Consider the following 22,407-nt stretch of genomic DNA (forward strand, 5'->3'; position numbering starts at 1 on the left):
GAAGGCTGTTTCCAGTGGGGTTCCGCAGGGCTCACAGAATCACAGAAACCCCACAGTGCAGATAGAGGCCATTTCGGCCCATCGAGCCTGCACCGACTCAGTACTGGGCCCTTTGCTTTTTCTGGTATATATCAATGATTTGGATTTGAATGTAGGAAGTATGATTAAGAAGTTTGCAGATGATACAAAAATTGGCCGTGTGGTTAATAATGAAACAGAATGCTGTAGACTGCAGGAAGATATCAATGGACTCGTCTAGTGGGCAGAACAGTGGCAAATGGAATTCAGTTGGAATACACAATAAATGGTAGGACACTGAGAAATGCAGAGGATCAGCGGGACCTTGGAGTGCATGTCCACAGATCCCTGAAGGTAGCAGGACAGGTAGATAAAGTGGTTAAGCAGGCATACGGGATACTTGCCTTTATTAGCCGAGGCGTAGAATATAAGAGCGGGGAGGTTATGCTTCAACTGTATAAAACACTAGTTAGGCCGCAGCTAGAGTGCCGCGTGCAGTTCTGGTCACCACATTACAAGAAGGATGCGATTGCACTAGAGAAGGTGCAGAGGAGATTTCCGAGGATGTTGCCTGGGCTGGGGAATTTTAGTTATGAGGAAAGATTGGATAGGCTGGGGTTGTTTTCTTTGGAACACAGGAGGCTGAGGTGAGACCTAATTGAGGTGTGTAAAATTATGAGGGGCCGAGATAGAGTGGATAGGAAGGACCTATTTCCCTTAGCAGAAGGGTCAATAATAGATTTCAAGTAATTGGTAGGAGGTTTACAGGGAATTTGAGGAGACATTTTTTCACCCAGTGAATGGTGGGGGTCTGGAATGCACTGCCTGAAAGGGTGGTAGAGGCAGAAACCCTCATCACGTTTAAAAAGTACTTGGATATGCACTTGAACTGCCGTAACCTACAAGGCTACGGACCAAGTGCTGTAAAGTGGGATTTGGGTGGATTGCTCTTTGTCGGCTGGCACGGACAAGATGGGCCGAATGGCCTCCTTCTGTGCTGTAAATTTCTATGATTCTGCCTGATCATGTGACATCTGCCCACACGACTTCTACAAATGTTATTACATTGTAGCCAGGATTGTTTAGTTTCCAATTCCGCCCATTTTGAAGCCAGGTCTCCGTTATGGCTACTATTGCATAACCCCATGTGGCAACTTGCGCCTGCAACTCGTCAATCTTATTTGTAACGCTCCTCGCATTAACACACATGCATTTCAACAGCATGCTAGTTGGCTTTGCTTTTTTCCTGAATTTAACTGCTGCTCTTTCTACATTCTTCTTTGTTCTGTTGCTGTTTGTCCCTCCGAGTTTTCTATGCACCTTGTCTCTCCTCTCTGCTGCTGTGTCCTGGTGGCCCTCCGCCAGTGTGTGTATTTTGGCTATCTTATTTTCTTCTTCTGCTTATTTCGGCCCTGTGTCTGGAGCCCCTTGCATTTGTGTAGCAGCAGGAGAATGTGCAGCGAAGAAATGGTCAAAGGAAAGCGAGAGAGAGAGAGAGAGAGAGAGAGAGCAGCAAAAAGGATGTTGATTGATTAAGAGCAGTGTGTGCGCGTGTGTGTGCAAAACGTTGAGCAGCCTGTGGCGGCAGCAAAAGCCTACTGCACCCGGTATTCCCAGGCGGTCTCCCATCCAAGTACTAACCAGGCCTGACTCTGCTTAGCTTCCGAGATCAGACGAGATCGGGCACATTCAGACTAGTATGGCCGTAGGCATATGCTAGCTGGCTTTCTCTTTACTTAAAGCTGTCGCCCATTTTTTTCTCTTCTACGCATTCATACAAGTATTCAACACTCAATTTACATTTACAAATTTTACTCCTCCCGCAACCCCCACCCCCCCTCCACCTCTTCTTGCTGCTCTGCCTCCCACACAAACAAACTACAAGCCCAACCCTTCATTGCCTTCTATTCAAATATTACATCAAATAAACATGCTCAAACACCAAGTCTTAAGGGCTGTAGCATCTTTCAAACTGGACAAATACCCAGGCCCGCATCAAATCTATCCCACACTCTTAAGAGAAGTAAGACACCAAATAGCACAGGCTCTCACCATCATTTTACAATCCTCTCTGGCTACAGGTGTGGTGCCCGACCACTGGAGGACTGCTAACGTGCTACCGTTCTTTCAAAAGGGAGAGAGGGATAGACCGCATAATTACAGGCCAGTCAGCCTAACCTCGGTGGTGGGAAAATTATTGGAAAAAGTTCTGAGGGACAGGAGAAATCTTCATTTAGAAAGACACGGATTAATCAGGGACAGTCAGCATGGATTTCTTAACGGAAGGTCGTGTCTGACTAACGCAATTCAATTTTTCGAGGAGGTAACAAGGAGGGTCGATGAGGGTAGTGCCTTTGATGTAGTCTATATGGATTTTAGCAAGGCTTTTGATAAGGTCCCGCATGCCAGATTGGTCACGAAAGTAAAAGCCCATGGGATCCAAGGCAAAGTGGCAAGTTGGATCCAAAATTGGCTCAGAGGCAGGAAACAAAGGGTAATGGTCGAAGGGTGTTTTTGTGACCGGAAGGCTGTTTCCAGTGGGGTTCCGCAGGGCTCACAGAATCACAGAAACCCCACAGTGCAGATAGAGGCCATTTCGGCCCATCGAGCCTGCACCGACTCAGTACTGGGCCCTTTGCTTTTTCTGGTATATATCAATGATTTGGATTTGAATGTAGGAAGTATGATTAAGAAGTTTGCAGATGATACAAAAATTGGCCGTGTGGTTAATAATGAAACAGAATGCTGTAGACTGCAGGAAGATATCAATGGACTCGTCTAGTGGGCAGAACAGTGGCAAATGGAATTCAGTTGGAATACACAATAAATGGTAGGACACTGAGAAATGCAGAGGATCAGCGGGACCTTGGAGTGCATGTCCACAGATCCCTGAAGGTAGCAGGACAGGTAGATAAAGTGGTTAAGCAGGCATACGGGATACTTGCCTTTATTAGCCGAGGCGTAGAATATAAGAGCGGGGAGGTTATGCTTCAACTGTATAAAACACTAGTTAGGCCGCAGCTAGAGTGCCGCGTGCAGTTCTGGTCACCACATTACAAGAAGGATGCGATTGCACTAGAGAAGGTGCAGAGGAGATTTCCGAGGATGTTGCCTGGGCTGGGGAATTTTAGTTATGAGGAAAGATTGGATAGGCTGGGGTTGTTTTCTTTGGAACACAGGAGGCTGAGGCGAGACCTAATTGAGGTGTGTAAAATTATGAGGGGCCGAGATAGAGTGGATAGGAAGGACCTATTTCCCTTAGCAGAAGGGTCAATAATAGATTTCAAGTAATTGGTAGGAGGTTTACAGGGAATTTGAGGAGACATTTTTTCACCCAGTGAATGGTGGGGGTCTGGAATGCACTGCCTGAAAGGGTGGTAGAGGCAGAAACCCTCATCACGTTTAAAAAGTACTTGGATATGCACTTGAACTGCCGTAACCTACAAGGCTACGGACCAAGTGCTGTAAAGTGGGATTTGGGTGGATTGCTCTTTGTCGGCTGGCACGGACAAGATGGGCCGAATGGCCTCCTTCTGTGCTGTAAATTTCTATGATTCTGCCTGATCATGTGACATCTGCCCACACGACTTCTACAAATGTTATTACATTGTAGCCAGGATTGTTTAGTTTCCAATTCCGCCCATTTTGAAGCCAGGTCTCCGTTATGGCTACTATTGCATAACCCCATGTGGCAACTTGCGCCTGCAACTCGTCAATCTTATTTGTAACACTCCTCGCATTAACACACATGCATTTCAACAGCATGCTAGTTGGCTTTGCTTTTTTCCTGAATTTAACTGCTGCTCTTTCTACATTCTTCTTTGTTCTGTTGCTGTTTGTCCCTCCGAGTTTTCTATGCACCTTGTCTCTCCTCTCTGCTGCTGTGTCCTGGTGGCCCTCCGCCAGTGTGTTTATTTTGGCTATCTTATTTTCTTCTTCTGCTTATTTCGGCCCTGTGTCTGGAGCCCCTTGCATTTGTGTAGCAGCAGGAGAATGTGCAGCGAAGAAATGGTCAAAGGAAAGCGAGAGAGAGAGAGAGAGAGAGAGAGAGAGAGAGCAGCAAAAAGGATGTTGATTGATTAAGAGCAGTGTGTGCGCGTGTGTGTGCAAAACGTTGAGCAGCCTGTGGCGGCAGCAAAAGCCTACTGCACCCGGTATTCCCAGGCAGTCTCCCATCCAAGTACTAACCAGGCCTGACTCTGCTTAGCTTCCGAGATCAGACGAGATCGGGCGTATTCAGACTAGTATGGCCGTAGGCATATGCTAGCTGGCTTTCTCTTTACTTAAAGCTGTCGCCCATTTTTTTCTCTTCTACGCATTCATACAAGTATTCAACACTCAATTTACATTTACAAATTTTACTCCTCCCGCAACCCCCCACCCCCCCTCCACCTCTTCTTGCTGCTCTGCCTCCCACACAAACAAACTACAAGCCCAACCCTTCATTGCCTTCTATTCAAATATTACATCAAATAAACATGCTCAAACACCAAGTCTTAAGGGCTGTAGCATCTTTCAAACTGGACAAATACCCAGGCCCGCATCAAATCTATCCCACACTCTTAAGAGAAGTAAGACACCAAATAGCACAGGCTCTCACCATCATTTTACAATCCTCTCTGGCTACAGGTGTGGTGCCCGACCACTGGAGGACTGCTAACGTGCTACCGTTCTTTCAAAAGGGAGAGAGGGATAGACCGCATAATTACAGGCCAGTCAGCCTAACCTCGGTGGTGGGAAAATTATTGGAAAAAGTTCTGAGGGACAGGAGAAATCTTCATTTAGAAAGACACGGATTAATCAGGGACAGTCAGCGTGGATTTCTTAACGGAAGGTCGTGTCTGACTAACGCAATTCAATTTTTCGAGGAGGTAACAAGGAGGGTCGATGAGGGTAGTGCCTTTGATGTAGTCTATATGGATTTTAGCAAGGCTTTTGATAAGGTCCCGCATGCCAGATTGGTCACGAAAGTAAAAGCCCATGGGATCCAAGGCAAAGTGGCAAGTTGGATCCAAAATTGGCTCAGAGGCAGGAAACAAAGGGTAATGGTCGAAGGGTGTTTTTGTGACCGGAAGGCTGTTTCCAGTGGGGTTCCGCAGGGCTCACAGAATCACAGAAACCCCACAGTGCAGATAGAGGCCATTTCGGCCCATCGAGCCTGCACCGACTCAGTACTGGGCCCTTTGCTTTTTCTGGTATATATCAATGATTTGGATTTGAATGTAGGAAGTATGATTAAGAAGTTTGCAGATGATACAAAAATTGGCCGTGTGGTTAATAATGAAACAGAATGCTGTAGACTGCAGGAAGATATCAATGGACTCGTCTAGTGGGCAGAACAGTGGCAAATGGAATTCAGTTGGAATACACAATAAATGGTAGGACACTGAGAAATGCAGAGGATCAGCGGGACCTTGGAGTGCATGTCCACAGATCCCTGAAGGTAGCAGGACAGGTAGATAAAGTGGTTAAGCAGGCATACGGGATACTTGCCTTTATTAGCCGAGGCGTAGAATATAAGAGCGGGGAGGTTATGCTTCAACTGTATAAAACACTAGTTAGGCCGCAGCTAGAGTGCCGCGTGCAGTTCTGGTCACCACATTACAAGAAGGATGCGATTGCACTAGAGAAGGTGCAGAGGAGATTTCCGAGGATGTTGCCTGGGCTGGGGAATTTTAGTTATGAGGAAAGATTGGATAGGCTGGGGTTGTTTTCTTTGGAACATAGGAGGCTGAGGCGAGACCTAATTGAGGTGTGTAAAATTATGAGGGGCCGAGATAGAGTGGATAGGAAGGACCTATTTCCCTTAGCAGAAGGGTCAATAATAGATTTCAAGTAATTGGTAGGAGGTTTACAGGGAATTTGAGGAGACATTTTTTCACCCAGTGAATGGTGGGGGTCTGGAATGCACTGCCTGAAAGGGTGGTAGAGGCAGAAACCCTCATCACGTTTAAAAAGTACTTGGATATGCACTTGAACTGCCGTAACCTACAAGGCTACGGACCAAGTGCTGTAAAGTGGGATTTGGGTGGATTGCTCTTTGTCGGCTGGCACGGACAAGATGGGCCGAATGGCCTCCTTCTGTGCTGTAAATTTCTATGATTCTGCCTGATCATGTGACATCTGCCCACACGACTTCTACAAATGTTATTACATTGTAGCCAGGATTGTTTAGTTTCCAATTCCGCCCATTTTGAAGCCAGGTCTCCGTTATGGCTACTATTGCATAACCCCATGTGGCAACTTGCGCCTGCAACTCGTCAATCTTATTTGTAACACTCCTCGCATTAACACACATGCATTTCAACAGCATGCTAGTTGGCTTTGCTTTTTTCCTGAATTTAACTGCTGCTCTTTCGACATTCTTCTTTGTTCTGTTGCTGTTTGTCCCTCCGAGTTTTCTATGCACCTTGTCTCTCCTCTCTGCTGCTGTGTCCTGGTGGCCCTCCGCCAGTGTGTTTATTTTGGCTATCTTATTTTCTTCTTCTGCTTATTTCGGCCCTGTGTCTGGAGCCCCTTGCATTTGTGTAGCAGCAGGAGAATGTGCAGCGAAGAAATGGTCAAAGGAAAGCGAGAGAGAGAGAGAGAGAGAGAGAGAGCAGCAAAAAGGATGTTGATTGATTAAGAGCAGTGTGTGCAAAACGTTGAGCAGCCTGTGGCGGCAGCAAAAGCCTACTGCACCCGGTATTCCCAGGCAGTCTCCCATCCAAGTACTAACCAGGCCTGACTCTGCTTAGCTTCCGAGATCAGACGAGATCGGGCGTATTCAGACTAGTATGGCTGTAGGCATATGCTAGCTGGCTTTCTCTTTACTTAAAGCTGTCGCCCATTTTTTTCTCTTCTACGCATTCATACAAGTATTCAACACTCAATTTACATTTACAAATTTTACTCCTCCCGCAACCCCCCACCCCCCCTCCACCTCTTCTTGCTGCTCTGCCTCCCACACAAACAAACTACAAGCCCAACCCTTCATTGCCTTCTATTCAAATATTACATCAAATAAACATGCTCAAACACCAAGTCTTAAGGGCTGTAGCATCTTTCAAACTGGACAAATACCCAGGCCCGCATCAAATCTATCCCACACTCTTAAGAGAAGTAAGACACCAAATAGCACAGGCTCTCACCATCATTTTACAATCCTCTCTGGCTACAGGTGTGGTGCCCGACCACTGGAGGACTGCTAACGTGCTACCGTTCTTTCAAAAGGGAGAGAGGGATAGACCGCATAATTACAGGCCAGTCAGCCTAACCTCGGTGGTGGGAAAATTATTGGAAAAAGTTCTGAGGGACAGGAGAAATCTTCATTTAGAAAGACACGGATTAATCAGGGACAGTCAGCGTGGATTTCTTAACGGAAGGTCGTGTCTGACTAACGCAATTCAATTTTTCGAGGAGGTAACAAGGAGGGTCGATGAGGGTAGTGCCTTTGGTGTAGTCTATATGGATTTTAGCAAGGCTTTTGATAAGGTCCCGCATGCCAGATTGGTCACGAAAGTAAAAGCCCATGGGATCCAAGGCAAAGTGGCAAGTTGGATCCAAAATTGGCTCAGAGGCAGGAAACAAAGGGTAATGGTCGAAGGGTGTTTTTGTGACCGGAAGGCTGTTTCCAGTGGGGTTCCGCAGGGCTCACAGAATCACAGAAACCCCACAGTGCAGATAGAGGCCATTTCGGCCCATCGAGCCTGCACCGACTCAGTACTGGGCCCTTTGCTTTTTCTGGTATATATCAATGATTTGGATTTGAATGTAGGAAGTATGATTAAGAAGTTTGCAGATGATACAAAAATTGGCCGTGTGGTTAATAATGAAACAGAATGCTGTAGACTGCAGGAAGATATCAATGGACTCGTCTAGTGGGCAGAACAGTGGCAAATGGAATTCAGTTGGAATACACAATAAATGGTAGGACACTGAGAAATGCAGAGGATCAGCGGGACCTTGGAGTGCATGTCCACAGATCCCTGAAGGTAGCAGGACAGGTAGATAAAGTGGTTAAGCAGGCATACGGGATACTTGCCTTTATTAGCCGAGGCGTAGAATATAAGAGCGGGGAGGTTATGCTTCAACTGTATAAAACACTAGTTAGGCCGCAGCTAGAGTGCCGCGTGCAGTTCTGGTCACCACATTACAAGAAGGATGCGATTGCACTAGAGAAGGTGCAGAGGAGATTTCCGAGGATGTTGCCTGGGCTGGGGAATTTTAGTTATGAGGAAAGATTGGATAGGCTGGGGTTGTTTTCTTTGGAACACAGGAGGCTGAGGCGAGACCTAATTGAGGTGTGTAAAATTATGAGGGGCCGAGATAGAGTGGATAGGAAGGACCTATTTCCCTTAGCAGAAGGGTCAATAATAGATTTCAAGTAATTGGTAGGAGGTTTACAGGGAATTTGAGGAGACATTTTTTCACCCAGTGAATGGTGGGGGTCTGGAATGCACTGCCTGAAAGGGTGGTAGAGGCAGAAACCCTCATCACGTTTAAAAAGTACTTGGATATGCACTTGAACTGCCGTAACCTACAAGGCTACGGACCAAGTGCTGTAAAGTGGGATTTGGGTGGATTGCTCTTTGTCGGCTGGCACGGACAAGATGGGCCGAATGGCCTCCTTCTGTGCTGTAAATTTCTATGATTCTGCCTGATCATGTGACATCTGCCCACACGACTTCTACAAATGTTATTACATTGTAGCCAGGATTGTTTAGTTTCCAATTCCGCCCATTTTGAAGCCAGGTCTCCGTTATGGCTACTATTGCATAACCCCATGTGGCAACTTGCGCCTGCAACTCGTCAATCTTATTTGTAACACTCCTCGCATTAACACACATGCATTTCAACAGCATGCTAGTTGGCTTTGCTTTTTTCCTGAATTTAACTGCTGCTCTTTCTTCTTTGTTCTGTTGCTGTTTGTCCCTCCGAGTTTTCTATGCACCTTGTCTCTCCTCTCTGCTGCTGTGTCCTGGTGGCCCTCCGCCAGTGTGTGTATTTTGGCTATCTTATTTTCTTCTTCTGCTTATTTCGGCCCTGTGTCTGGAGCCCCTTGCATTTGTGTAGCAGCAGGAGAATGTGCAGCGAAGAAATGGTCAAAGGAAAGCGAGAGAGAGAGAGAGAGAGAGCAGGAAAAAGGATGTTGATTGATTAAGAGCAGTGTGTGCGCGTGTGTGTGCAAAACGTTGAGCAGCCTGTGGCGGCAGCAAAAGCCTACTGCACCTGGTATTCCCAGGCAGTCTCCCATCCAAGTACTAACCAGGCCTGACTCTGCTTAGCTTCCGAGATCAGACGAGATCGGGCGCATTCAGACTAGTATGGCCGTAGGCATATGCTAGCTGGCTTTCTCTTTACTTAAAGCTGTCGCCCATTTTTTTCTCTTCTACGCATTCATACAAGTATTCAACACTCAATTTACATTTACAAATTTTACTCCTCCCGCAACCCCCCACCCCCCCTCCACCTCTTCTTGCTGCTCTGCCTCCCACACAAACAAACTACAAGCCCAACCCTTCATTGCCTTCTATTCAAATATTACATCAAATAAACATGCTCAAACACCAAGTCTTAAGGGCTGTAGCATCTTTCAAACTGGACAAATACCCAGGCCCGCATCAAATCTATCCCACACTCTTAAGAGAAGTAAGACACCAAATAGCACAGGCTCTCACCATCATTTTACAATCCTCTCTGGCTACAGGTGTGGTGCCCGACCACTGGAGGACTGCTAACGTGCTACCGTTCTTTCAAAAGGGAGAGAGGGATAGACCGCATAATTACAGGCCAGTCAGCCTAACCTCGGTGGTGGGAAAATTATTGGAAAAAGTTCTGAGGGACAGGAGAAATCTTCATTTAGAAAGACACGGATTAATCAGGGACAGTCAGCATGGATTTCTTAACGGAAGGTCGTGTCTGACTAACGCAATTCAATTTTTCGAGGAGGTAACAAGGAGGGTCGATGAGGGTAGTGCCTTTGATGTAGTCTATATGGATTTTAGCAAGGCTTTTGATAAGGTCCCGCATGCCAGATTGGTCACGAAAGTAAAAGCCCATGGGATCCAAGGCAAAGTGGCAAGTTGGATCCAAAATTGGCTCAGAGGCAGGAAACAAAGGGTAATGGTCGAAGGGTGTTTTTGTGACCGGAAGGCTGTTTCCAGTGGGGTTCCGCAGGGCTCACAGAATCACAGAAACCCCACAGTGCAGATAGAGGCCATTTCGGCCCATCGAGCCTGCACCGACTCAGTACTGGGCCCTTTGCTTTTTCTGGTATATATCAATGATTTGGATTTGAATGTAGGAAGTATGATTAAGAAGTTTGCAGATGATACAAAAATTGGCCGTGTGGTTAATAATGAAACAGAATGCTGTAGACTGCAGGAAGATATCAATGGACTCGTCTAGTGGGCAGAACAGTGGCAAATGGAATTCAGTTGGAATACACAATAAATGGTAGGACACTGAGAAATGCAGAGGATCAGCGGGACCTTGGAGTGCATGTCCACAGATCCCTGAAGGTAGCAGGACAGGTAGATAAAGTGGTTAAGCAGGCATACGGGATACTTGCCTTTATTAGCCGAGGCGTAGAATATAAGAGCGGGGAGGTTATGCTTCAACTGTATAAAACACTAGTTAGGCCGCAGCTAGAGTGCCGCGTGCAGTTCTGGTCACCACATTACAAGAAGGATGCGATTGCACTAGAGAAGGTGCAGAGGAGATTTCCGAGGATGTTGCCTGGGCTGGGGAATTTTAGTTATGAGGAAAGATTGGATAGGCTGGGGTTGTTTTCTTTGGAACACAGGAGGCTGAGGCGAGACCTAATTGAGGTGTGTAAAATTATGAGGGGCCGAGATAGAGTGGATAGGAAGGACCTATTTCCCTTAGCAGAAGGGTCAATAATAGATTTCAAGTAATTGGTAGGAGGTTTACAGGGAATTTGAGGAGACATTTTTTCACCCAGTGAATGGTGGGGGTCTGGAATGCACTGCCTGAAAGGGTGGTAGAGGCAGAAACCCTCATCACGTTTAAAAAGTACTTGGATATGCACTTGAACTGCCGTAACCTACAAGGCTACGGACCAAGTGCTGTAAAGTGGGATTTGGGTGGATTGCTCTTTGTCGGCTGGCACGGACAAGATGGGCCGAATGGCCTCCTTCTGTGCTGTAAATTTCTATGATTCTGCCTGATCATGTGACATCTGCCCACACGACTTCTACAAATGTTATTACATTGTAGCCAGGATTGTTTAGTTTCCAATTCCGCCCATTTTGAAGCCAGGTCTCCGTTATGGCTACTATTGCATAACCCCATGTGGCAACTTGCGCCTGCAACTCGTCAATCTTATTTGTAACACTCCTCGCATTAACACACATGCATTTCAACAGCATGCTAGTTGGCTTTGCTTTTTTCCTGAATTTAACTGCTGCTCTTTCTACATTCTTCTTTGTTCTGTTGCTGTTTGTCCCTCCGAGTTTTCTATGCACCTTGTCTCTCCTCTCTGCTGCTGTGTCCTGGTGGCCCTCCGCCAGTGTGTGTATTTTGGCTATCTTATTTTCTTCTTCTGCTTATTTCGGCCCTGTGTCTGGAGCCCCTTGCATTTGTGTAGCAGCAGGAGAATGTGCAGCGAAGAAATGGTCAAAGGAAAGCGAGAGAGAGAGACAGAGAGAGAGAGAGAGAGAGAGAGAGAGAGCAGCAAAAAGGATGTTGATTGATTAAGAGCAGTGTGTGCGCGTGTGTGTGCAAAACGTTGAGCAGCCTGTGGCGGCAGCAAAAGCCTACTGCACCTGGTATTCCCAGGCGGTCTCCCATCCAAGTACTAACCAGGCCTGACTCTGCTTAGCTTCCGAGATCAGACGAGATCGGGCGCATTCAGACTAGCACGGCCGTAGGCATATGCTGGCTGGCTTTCTCTTTACTTAAAGCTGTCGCCCATTTTTTTCTCTTCTACGCATTCATACAAGTATTCAACACTCAATTTACATTTACAAATTTTACTCCTCCCGCAACCCCCCACCCCCCCTCCACCTCTTCTTGCTGCTCTGCCTCCCACACAAACAAACTACAAGCCCAACCCTTCATTGCCTTCTATTCAAATATTACATCAAATAAACATGCTCAAACACCAAGTCTTAAGGGCTGTAGCATCTTTCAAACTGGACAAATACCCAGGCCCGCATCAAATCTATCCCACACTCTTAAGAGAAGTAAGACACCAAATAGCACAGGCTCTCACCATCATTTTACAATCCTCTCTGGCTACAGGTGTGGTGCCCGACCACTGGAGGACTGCTAACGTGCTACCGCTCTTTCAAAAGGGAGAGAGGGATAGACCGCATAATTACAGGCCAGTCAGCCTAACCTCGGTGGTGGGAAAATTATTGGAAAAAGTTCTGAGGGACAGGAGAAATCTTCATTTAGAAAGACACGGATTAATCAGGGACAGTCAGCATGGATTTCTTAACGGAAGGTCGTGTCTGACTAACGCAATTCAATTTTTCGAGGAGGTAACAAGGAGGGTCGATGAGGGTAGTGCCTTTGATGTAGTCTATATGGATTTTAGCAAGGCTTTTGATAAGGTCCCGCATGCCAGATTGGTCACGAAAGTAAAAGCCCATGGGATCCAAGGCAAAGTGGCAAGTTGGATCCAAAATTGGCTCAGAGGCAGGAAACAAAGGGTAATGGTCGAAGGGTGTTTTTGTGACCGGAAGGCTGTTTCCAGTGGGGTTCCGCAGGGCTCACAGAATCACAGAAACCCCACAGTGCAGATAGAGGCCATTTCGGCCCATCGAGCCTGCACCGACTCAGTACTGGGCCCTTTGCTTTTTCTGGTATATATCAATGATTTGGATTTGAATGTAGGAAGTATGATTAAGAAGTTTGCAGATGATACAAAAATTGGCCGTGTGGTTAATAATGAAACAGAATGCTGTAGACTGCAGGAAGATATCAATGGACTCGTCTAGTGGGCAGAACAGTGGCAAATGGAATTCAGTTGGAATACACAATAAATGGTAGGACACTGAGAAATGCAGAGGATCAGCGGGACCTTGGAGTGCATGTCCACAGATCCCTGAAGGTAGCAGGACAGGTAGATAAAGTGGTTAAGCAGGCATACGGGATACTTGCCTTTATTAGCCGAGGCGTAGAATATAAGAGCGGGGAGGTTATGCTTCAACTGTATAAAACACTAGTTAGGCCGCAGCTAGAGTGCCGCGTGCAGTTCTGGTCACCACATTACAAGAAGGATGCGATTGCACTAGAGAAGGTGCAGAGGAGATTTCCGAGGATGTTGCCTGGGCTGGGGAATTTTAGTTATGAGGAAAGATTGGATAGGCTGGGGTTGTTTTCTTTGGAACACAGGAGGCTGAGGCGAGACCTAATTGAGGTGTGTAAAATTATGAGGGGCCGAGATAGAGTGGATAGGAAGGACCTATTTCCCTTAGCAGAAGGGTCAATAATAGATTTCAAGTAATTGGTAGGAGGTTTACAGGGAATTTGAGGAGACATTTTTTCACCCAGTGAATGGTGGGGGTCTGGAATGCACTGCCTGAAAGGGTGGTAGAGGCAGAAACCCTCATCACGTTTAAAAAGTACTTGGATATGCACTTGAACTGCCGTAACCTACAAGGCTACGGACCAAGTGCTGTAAAGTGGGATTTGGGTGGATTGCTCTTTGTCGGCTGGCACGGACAAGATGGGCCGAATGGCCTCCTTCTGTGCTGTAAATTTCTATGATTCTGCCTGATCATGTGACATCTGCCCACACGACTTCTACAAATGTTATTACATTGTAGCCAGGATTGTTTAGTTTCCAATTCCGCCCATTTTGAAGCCAGGTCTCCGTTATGGCTACTATTGCATAACCCCATGTGGCAACTTGCGCCTGCAAATCGTCAATCTTATTTGTAACACTCCTCGCATTAACACACATGCATTTCAACAGCATGCTAGTTGGCTTTGCTTTTTTCCTGAATTTAACTGCTGCTCTTTCTACATTCTTCTTTGTTCTGTTGCTGTTTGTCCCTCCGAGTTTTCTATGCACCTTGTCTCTCCTCTCTGCTGCTGTGTCCTGGTGGCCCTCCGCCAGTGTGTGTATTTTGGCTATCTTATTTTCTTCTTCTGCTTATTTCGGCCCTGTGTCTGGAGCCCCTTGCATTTGTGTAGCAGCAGGAGAATGTGCAGCGAAGAAATGGTCAAAGGAAAGCGAGAGAGAGAGACAGAGAGAGAGAGAGAGAGAGCAGCAAAAAGGATGTTGATTGATTAAGAGCAGTGTGTGCGCGTGTGTGTGCAAAACGTTGAGCAGCCTGTGGCGGCAGCAAAAGCCTACTGCACCCGGTATTCCCAGGCGGTCTCCCATCCAAGTACTAACCAGGCCTGACTCTGCTTAGCTTCCGAGATCAGACGAGATCGGGCACATTCAGACTAGTATGGCCGTAGGCATATGCTAGCTGGCTTTCTCTTTACTTAAAGCTGTCGCCCATTTTTTTCTCTTCTACGCATTCATACAAGTATTCAACACTCAATTTACATTTACAAATTTTACTCCTCCCGCAACCCCCCACCCCCCCTCCACCTCTTCTTGCTGCTCTGCCTCCCACACAAACAAACTACAAGCCCAACCCTTCATTGCCTTCTATTCAAATATTACATCAAATAAACATGCTCAAACACCAAGTCTTAAGGGCTGTAGCATCTTTCAAACTGGACAAATACCCAGGCCCGCATCAAATCTATCCCACACTCTTAAGAGAAGTAAGACACCAAATAGCACAGGCTCTCACCATCATTTTACAATCCTCTCTGGCTACAGGTGTGGTGCCCGACCACTGGAGGACTGCTAACGTGCTACCGTTCTTTCAAAAGGGAGAGAGGGATAGACCGCATAATTACAGGACAGTCAGCCTAACCTCGGTGGTGGGAAAATTATTGGAAAAAGTTCTGAGGGACAGGAGAAATCTTCATTTAGAAAGACACGGATTAATCAGGGACAGTCAGCATGGATTTCTTAACGGAAGGTCGTGTCTGACTAACGCAATTCAATTTTTCGAGGAGGTAACAAGGAGGGTCGATGAGGGTAGTGCCTTTGATGTAGTCTATATGGATTTTAGCAAGGCTTTTGATAAGGTCCCGCATGCCAGATTGGTCACGAAAGTAAAAGCCCATGGGATCCAAGGCAAAGTGGCAAGTTGGATCCAAAATTGGCTCAGAGGCAGGAAACAAAGGGTAATGGTCGAAGGGTGTTTTTGTGACCGGAAGGCTGTTTCCAGTGGGGTTCCGCAGGGCTCACAGAATCACAGAAACCCCACAGTGCAGATAGAGGCCATTTCGGCCCATCGAGCCTGCACCGACTCAGTACTGGGCCCTTTGCTTTTTCTGGTATATATCAATGATTTGGATTTGAATGTAGGAAGTATGATTAAGAAGTTTGCAGATGATACAAAAATTGGCCGTGTGGTTAATAATGAAACAGAATGCTGTAGACTGCAGGAAGATATCAATGGACTCGTCTAGTGGGCAGAACAGTGGCAAATGGAATTCAGTTGGAATACACAATAAATGGTAGGACACTGAGAAATGCAGAGGATCAGCGGGACCTTGGAGTGCATGTCCACAGATCCCTGAAGGTAGCAGGACAGGTAGATAAAGTGGTTAAGCAGGCATACGGGATACTTGCCTTTATTAGCCGAGGCGTAGAATATAAGAGCGGGGAGGTTATGCTTCAACTGTATAAAACACTAGTTAGGCCGCAGCTAGAGTGCCGCGTGCAGTTCTGGTCACCACATTACAAGAAGGATGCGATTGCACTAGAGAAGGTGCAGAGGAGATTTCCGAGGATGTTGCCTGGGCTGGGGAATTTTAGTTATGAGGAAAGATTGGATAGGCTGGGGTTGTTTTCTTTGGAACACAGGAGGCTGAGGCGAGACCTAATTGAGGTGTGTAAAATTATGAGGGGCCGAGATAGAGTGGATAGGAAGGACCTATTTCCCTTAGCAGAAGGGTCAATAATAGATTTCAAGTAATTGGTAGGAGGTTTACAGGGAATTTGAGGAGACATTTTTTCACCCAGTGAATGGTGGGGGTCTGGAATGCACTGCCTGAAAGGGTGGTAGAGGCAGAAACCCTCATCACGTTTAAAAAGTACTTGGATATGCACTTGAACTGCCGTAACCTACAAGGCTACGGACCAAGTGCTGTAAAGTGGGATTTGGGTGGATTGCTCTTTGTCGGCTGGCACGGACAAGATGGGCCGAATGGCCTCCTTCTGTGCTGTAAATTTCTATGATTCTGCCTGATCATGTGACATCTGCCCACACGACTTCTACAAATGTTATTACATTGTAGCCAGGATTGTTTAGTTTCCAATTCCGCCCATTTTGAAGCCAGGTCTCCGTTATAGCTACTATTGCATAACCCCATGTGGCAACTTGCGCCTGCAACTCGTCAATCTTATTTGTAACGCTCCTCGCATTAACACACATGCATTTCAACAGCATGCTAGTTGGCTTTGCTTTTTTCCTGAATTTAACTGCTGCTCTTTCTACATTCTTCTTTGTTCTGTTGCTGTTTGTCCCTCCGAGTTTTCTATGCACCTTGTCTCTCCTCTCTGCTGCTGTGTCCTGGTGGCCCTCCGCCAGTGTGTGTATTTTGGCTATCTTATTTTCTTCTTCTGCTTATTTCGGCCCTGTGTCTGGAGCCCCTTGCATTTGTGTAGCAGCAGGAGAATGTGCAGCGAAGAAATGGTCAAAGGAAAGCGAGAGAGAGAGACAGAGAGAGAGAGAGAGAGAGAGAGAGAGAGCAGCAAAAAGGATGTTGATTGATTAAGAGCAGTGTGTGCGCGTGTGTGTGCAAAACGTTGAGCAGCCTGTGGCGGCAGCAAAAGCCTACTGCACCCGGTATTCCCAGGCAGTCTCCCATCCAAGTACTAACCAGGCCTGACTCTGCTTAGCTTCCGAGATCAGACGAGATCGGGCGCATTCAGACTAGTATGGCCGTAGGCATATGCTAGCTGGCTTTCTCTTTACTTAAAGCTGTCGCCCATTTTTTTCTCTTCTACGCATTCATACAAGTATTCAACACTCAATTTACATTTACAAATTTTACTCCTCCCGCAACCCCCCACCCCCCCTCCACCTCTTCTTGCTGCTCTGCCTCCCACACAAACAAACTACAAGCCCAACCCTTCATTGCCTTCTATTCAAATATTACATCAAATAAACATGCTCAAACACCAAGTCTTAAGGGCTGTAGTATCTTTCAAACTGGACAAATACCCAGGCCCGCATCAAATCTATCCCACACTCTTAAGAGAAGTAAGACACCAAATAGCACAGGCTCTCACCATCATTTTACAATCCTCTCTGGCTACAGGTGTGGTGCCCGACCACTGGAGGACTGCTAACGTGCTACCGTTCTTTCAAAAGGGAGAGAGGGATAGACCGCATAATTACAGGCCAGTCAGCCTAACCTCGGTGGTGGGAAAATTATTGGAAAAAGTTCTGAGGGACAGGAGAAATCTTCATTTAGAAAGACACGGATTAATCAGGGACAGTCAGCATGGATTTCTTAACGGAAGGTCGTGTCTGACTAACGCAATTCAATTTTTCGAGGAGGTAACAAGGAGGGTCGATGAGGGTAGTGCCTTTGATGTAGTCTATATGGATTTTAGCAAGGCTTTTGATAAGGTCCCGCATGCCAGATTGGTCACGAAAGTAAAAGCCCATGGGATCCAAGGCAAAGTGGCAAGTTGGATCCAAAATTGGCTCAGAGGCAGGAAACAAAGGGTAATGGTCGAAGGGTGTTTTTGTGACCGGAAGGCTGTTTCCAGTGGGGTTCCGCAGGGCTCACAGAATCACAGAAACCCCACAGTGCAGATAGAGGCCATTTCGGCCCATCGAGCCTGCACCGACTCAGTACTGGGCCCTTTGCTTTTTCTGGTATATATCAATGATTTGGATTTGAATGTAGGAAGTATGATTAAGAAGTTTGCAGATGATACAAAAATTGGCCGTGTGGTTAATAATGAAACAGAATGCTGTAGACTGCAGGAAGATATCAATGGACTCGTCTAGTGGGCAGAACAGTGGCAAATGGAATTCAGTTGGAATACACAATAAATGGTAGGACACTGAGAAATGCAGAGGATCAGCGGGACCTTGGAGTGCATGTCCACAGATCCCTGAAGGTAGCAGGACAGGTAGATAAAGTGGTTAAGCAGGCATACGGGATACTTGCCTTTATTAGCCGAGGCGTAGAATATAAGAGCGGGGAGGTTATGCTTCAACTGTATAAAACACTAGTTAGGCCGCAGCTAGAGTGCCGCGTGCAGTTCTGGTCACCACATTACAAGAAGGATGCGATTGCACTAGAGAAGGTGCAGAGGAGATTTCCGAGGATGTTGCCTGGGCTGGGGAATTTTAGCTATGAGGAAAGATTGGATAGGCTGGGGTTGTTTTCTTTGGAATACAGGAGGCTGAGGCGAGACCTAATTGAGGTGTGTAAAATTATGAGGGGCCGAGATAGAGTGGATAGGAAGGACCTATTTCCCTTAGCAGAAGGGTCAATAATAGATTTCAAGTAATTGGTAGGAGGTTTACAGGGAATTTGAGGAGACATTTTTTCACCCAGTGAATGGTGGGGGTCTGGAATGCACTGCCTGAAAGGGTGGTAGAGGCAGAAACCCTCATCACGTTTAAAAAGTACTTGGATATGCACTTGAACTGCCGTAACCTACAAGGCTACGGACCAAGTGCTGTAAAGTGGGATTTGGGTGGATTGCTCTTTGTCGGCTGGCACGGACAAGATGGGCCGAATGGCCTCCTTCTGTGCTGTAAATTTCTATGATTCTGCCTGATCATGTGACATCTGCCCACACGACTTCTACAAATGTTATTACATTGTAGCCAGGATTGTTTAGTTTCCAATTCCGCCCATTTTGAAGCCAGGTCTCCGTTATGGCTACTATTGCATAACCCCATGTGGCAACTTGCGCCTGCAACTCGTCAATCTTATTTGTAACACTCCTCGCATTAACACACATGCATTTCAACAGCATGCTAGTTGGCTTTGCTTTTTTCCTGAATTTAACTGCTGCTCTTTCTACATTCTTCTTTGTTCTGTTGCTGTTTGTCCCTCCGAGTTTTCTATGCACCTTGTCTCTCCTCTCTGCTGCTGTGTCCTGGTGGCCCTCCGCCAGTGTGTGTATTTTGGCTATCTTATTTTCTTCTTCTGCTTATTTCGGCCCTGTGTCTGGAGCCCCTTGCATTTGTGTAGCAGCAGGAGAATGTGCAGCGAAGAAATGGTCAAAGGAAAGCGAGAGAGAGAGAGAGAGAGAGAGAGAGAGAGCAGCAAAAAGGATGTTGATTGATTAAGAGCAGTGTGTGCGCGTGTGTGTGCAAAACGTTGAGCAGCCTGTGGCGGCAGCAAAAGCCTACTGCACCCGGTATTCCCAGGCAGTCTCCCATCCAAGTACTAACCAGGCCTGACTCTGCTTAGTTTCCGAGATCAGACGAGATCAGGCGCATTCAGACTAGTATGGCCGTAGGCATATGCTAGCTGGCTTTCTCTTTACTTAAAGCTGTCGCCCATTTTTTTCTCTTCTACGCATTCATACAAGTATTCAACACTCAATTTACATTTACAAATTTTACTCCTCCCGCAACCCCCCACCCCCCCTCCACCTCTTCTTGCTGCTCTGCCTCCCACACAAACAAACTACAAGCCCAACCCTTCATTGCCTTCTATTCAAATATTACATCAAATAAACATGCTCAAACACCAAGTCTTAAGGGCTGTAGCATCTTTCAAACTGGACAAATACCCAGGCCCGCATCAAATCTATCCCACACTCTTAAGAGAAGTAAGACACCAAATAGCACAGGCTCTCACCATCATTTTACAATCCTCTCTGGCTACAGGTGTGGTGCCCGACCACTGGAGGACTGCTAACGTGCTACCGTTCTTTCAAAAGGGAGAGAGGGATAGACCGCATAATTACAGGCCAGTCAGCCTAACCTCGGTGGTGGGAAAATTATTGGAAAAAGTTCTGAGGGACAGGAGAAATCTTCATTTAGAAAGACACGGATTAATCAGGGACAGTCAGCATGGATTTCTTAACGGAAGGTCGTGTCTGACTAACGCAATTCAATTTTTCGAGGAGGTAACAAGGAGGGTCGATGAGGGTAGTGCCTTTGATGTAGTCTATATGGATTTTAGCAAGGCTTTTGATAAGGTCCCGCATGCCAGATTGGTCACGAAAGTAAAAGCCCATGGGATCCAAGGCAAAGTGGCAAGTTGGATCCAAAATTGGCTCAGAGGCAGGAAACAAAGGGTAATGGTCGAAGGGTGTTTTTGTGACCGGAAGGCTGTTTCCAGTGGGGTTCCGCAGGGCTCACAGAATCACAGAAACCCCACAGTGCAGATAGAGGCCATTTCGGCCCATCGAGCCTGCACCGACTCAGTACTGGGCCCTTTGCTTTTTCTGGTATATATCAATGATTTGGATTTGAATGTAGGAAGTATGATTAAGAAGTTTGCAGATGATACAAAAATTGGCCGTGTGGTTAATAATGAAACAGAATGCTGTAGACTGCAGGAAGATATCAATGGACTCGTCTAGTGGGCAGAACAGTGGCAAATGGAATTCAGTTGGAATACACAATAAATGGTAGGACACTGAGAAATGCAGAGGATCAGCGGGACCTTGGAGTGCATGTCCACAGATCCCTGAAGGTAGCAGGACAGGTAGATAAAGTGGTTAAGCAGGCATACGGGATACTTGCCTTTATTAGCCGAGGCGTAGAATATAAGAGCGGGGAGGTTATGCTTCAACTGTATAAAACACTAGTTAGGCCGCAGCTAGAGTGCCGCGTGCAGTTCTGGTCACCACATTACAAGAAGGATGCGATTGCACTAGAGAAGGTGCAGAGGAGATTTCCGAGGATGTTGCCTGGGCTGGGGAATTTTAGTTATGAGGAAAGATTGGATAGGCTGGGGTTGTTTTCTTTGGAACACAGGAGGCTGAGGCGAGACCTAATTGAGGTGTGTAAAATTATGAGGGGCCGAGATAGAGTGGATAGGAAGGACCTATTTCCCTTAGCAGAAGGGTCAATAATAGATTTCAAGTAATTGGTAGGAGGTTTACAGGGAATTTGAGGAGACATTTTTTCACCCAGTGAATGGTGGGGGTCTGGAATGCACTGCCTGAAAGGGTGGTAGAGGCAGAAACCCTCATCACGTTTAAAAAGTACTTGGATATGCACTTGAACTGCCGTAACCTACAAGGCTACGGACCAAGTGCTGTAAAGTGGGATTTGGGTGGATTGCTCTTTGTCGGCTGGCACGGACAAGATGGGCCGAATGGCCTCCTTCTGTGCTGTAAATTTCTATGATTCTGCCTGATCATGTGACATCTGCCCACACGACTTCTACAAATGTTATTACATTGTAGCCAGGATTGTTTAGTTTCCAATTCCGCCCATTTTGAAGCCAGGTCTCCGTTATGGCTACTATTGCATAACCCCATGTGGCAACTTGCGCCTGCAACTCGTCAATCTTATTTGTAACGCTCCTCGCATTAACACACATGCATTTCAACAGCATGCTAGTTGGCTTTGCTTTTTTCCTGAATTTAACTGCTGCTCTTTCGACATTCTTCTTTGTTCTGTTGCTGTTTGTCCCTCCGAGTTTTCTATGCACCTTGTCTCTCCTCTCTGCTGCTGTGTCCTGGTGGCCCTCCGCCAGTGTGTGTATTTTGGCTATCTTATTTTCTTCTTCTGCTTATTTCGGCCCTGTGTCTGGAGCCCCTTGCATTTGTGTAGCAGCAGGAGAATGTGCAGCGAAGAAATGGTCAAAGGAAAGCGAGAGAGAGAGAGAGAGAGCAGCAAAAAGGATGTTGATTGATTAAGAGCAGTGTGTGCGCGCGTGTGTGTGCAAAACGTTGAGCAGCCTGTGGCGGCAGCAAAAGCCTACTGCACCTGGTATTCCCAGGCGGTCTCCCATCCAAGTACTAACCAGGCCTGACTCTGCTTAGCTTCCGAGATCAGACGAGATCGGGCGCATTCAGACTAGTATGGCCGTAGGCATATGCTGGCTGGCTTTCTCTTTACTTAAAGCTGTCGCCCATTTTTTTCTCTTCTACGCATTCATACAAGTACTCAACACTCAATTTACATTTACAAATTTTACTCCTCCCGCAACCCCCCACCCCCCCTCCACCTCTTCTTGCTGCTCTGCCTCCCACACAAACAAACTACAAGCCCAACCCTTCATTGCCTTCTATTCAAATATTACATCAAATAAACATGCTCAAACACCAAGTCTTAAGGGCTGTAGCATCTTTCAAACTGGACAAATACCCAGGCCCGCATCAAATCTATCCCACACTCTTAAGGGAAGTAAGACACCAAA

The 22,407-nt window shown here is 46.5% G+C and overlaps 7 non-coding genes and 2 pseudogenes across 7 annotated transcripts; all 9 read right to left on the bottom strand.

Moving 5' to 3' along the window:
* Positions 1-1,610: 1,610 nt before the first annotated feature.
* Positions 1,611-1,729, bottom strand: LOC147103938 (5S ribosomal RNA). The gene has a single exon (XR_015072755.1). It is a non-coding gene; the product is annotated as a 5S ribosomal RNA (ribosomal RNA).
* Positions 1,730-4,157: 2,428 nt separating this feature from the next.
* On the bottom strand, positions 4,158-4,276 carry LOC147103939 (5S ribosomal RNA). The gene has a single exon (XR_015072848.1). It is a non-coding gene; the product is annotated as a 5S ribosomal RNA (ribosomal RNA).
* Positions 4,277-6,687: 2,411 nt separating this feature from the next.
* Positions 6,688-6,806, bottom strand: LOC147103940 (5S ribosomal RNA). The gene has a single exon (XR_015072859.1). It is a non-coding gene; the product is annotated as a 5S ribosomal RNA (ribosomal RNA).
* A 2,410-nt stretch (positions 6,807-9,216) lies between these two features.
* LOC147103941 (5S ribosomal RNA) lies at positions 9,217-9,335 on the bottom strand. The gene has a single exon (XR_015072681.1). It is a non-coding gene; the product is annotated as a 5S ribosomal RNA (ribosomal RNA).
* Positions 9,336-11,774: 2,439 nt separating this feature from the next.
* On the bottom strand, positions 11,775-11,893 carry LOC147103942 (5S ribosomal RNA; annotated as a pseudogene).
* Positions 11,894-14,322: 2,429 nt separating this feature from the next.
* On the bottom strand, positions 14,323-14,441 carry LOC147103943 (5S ribosomal RNA). The gene has a single exon (XR_015072756.1). It is a non-coding gene; the product is annotated as a 5S ribosomal RNA (ribosomal RNA).
* A 2,439-nt stretch (positions 14,442-16,880) lies between these two features.
* LOC147103944 (5S ribosomal RNA) lies at positions 16,881-16,999 on the bottom strand. The gene has a single exon (XR_015072798.1). It is a non-coding gene; the product is annotated as a 5S ribosomal RNA (ribosomal RNA).
* Positions 17,000-19,426: 2,427 nt separating this feature from the next.
* On the bottom strand, positions 19,427-19,545 carry LOC147103945 (5S ribosomal RNA; annotated as a pseudogene).
* Positions 19,546-21,962: 2,417 nt separating this feature from the next.
* LOC147103946 (5S ribosomal RNA) lies at positions 21,963-22,081 on the bottom strand. The gene has a single exon (XR_015072427.1). It is a non-coding gene; the product is annotated as a 5S ribosomal RNA (ribosomal RNA).
* Positions 22,082-22,407: the final 326 nt, after the last annotated feature.

This window comes from Somniosus microcephalus, chromosome 19, assembly GCF_052327205.1.
Source record: "Somniosus microcephalus isolate GS21.2 chromosome 19, FLI_Smic_1.0, whole genome shotgun sequence".
NCBI lineage: Eukaryota > Metazoa > Chordata > Chondrichthyes > Squaliformes > Somniosidae > Somniosus > Somniosus microcephalus.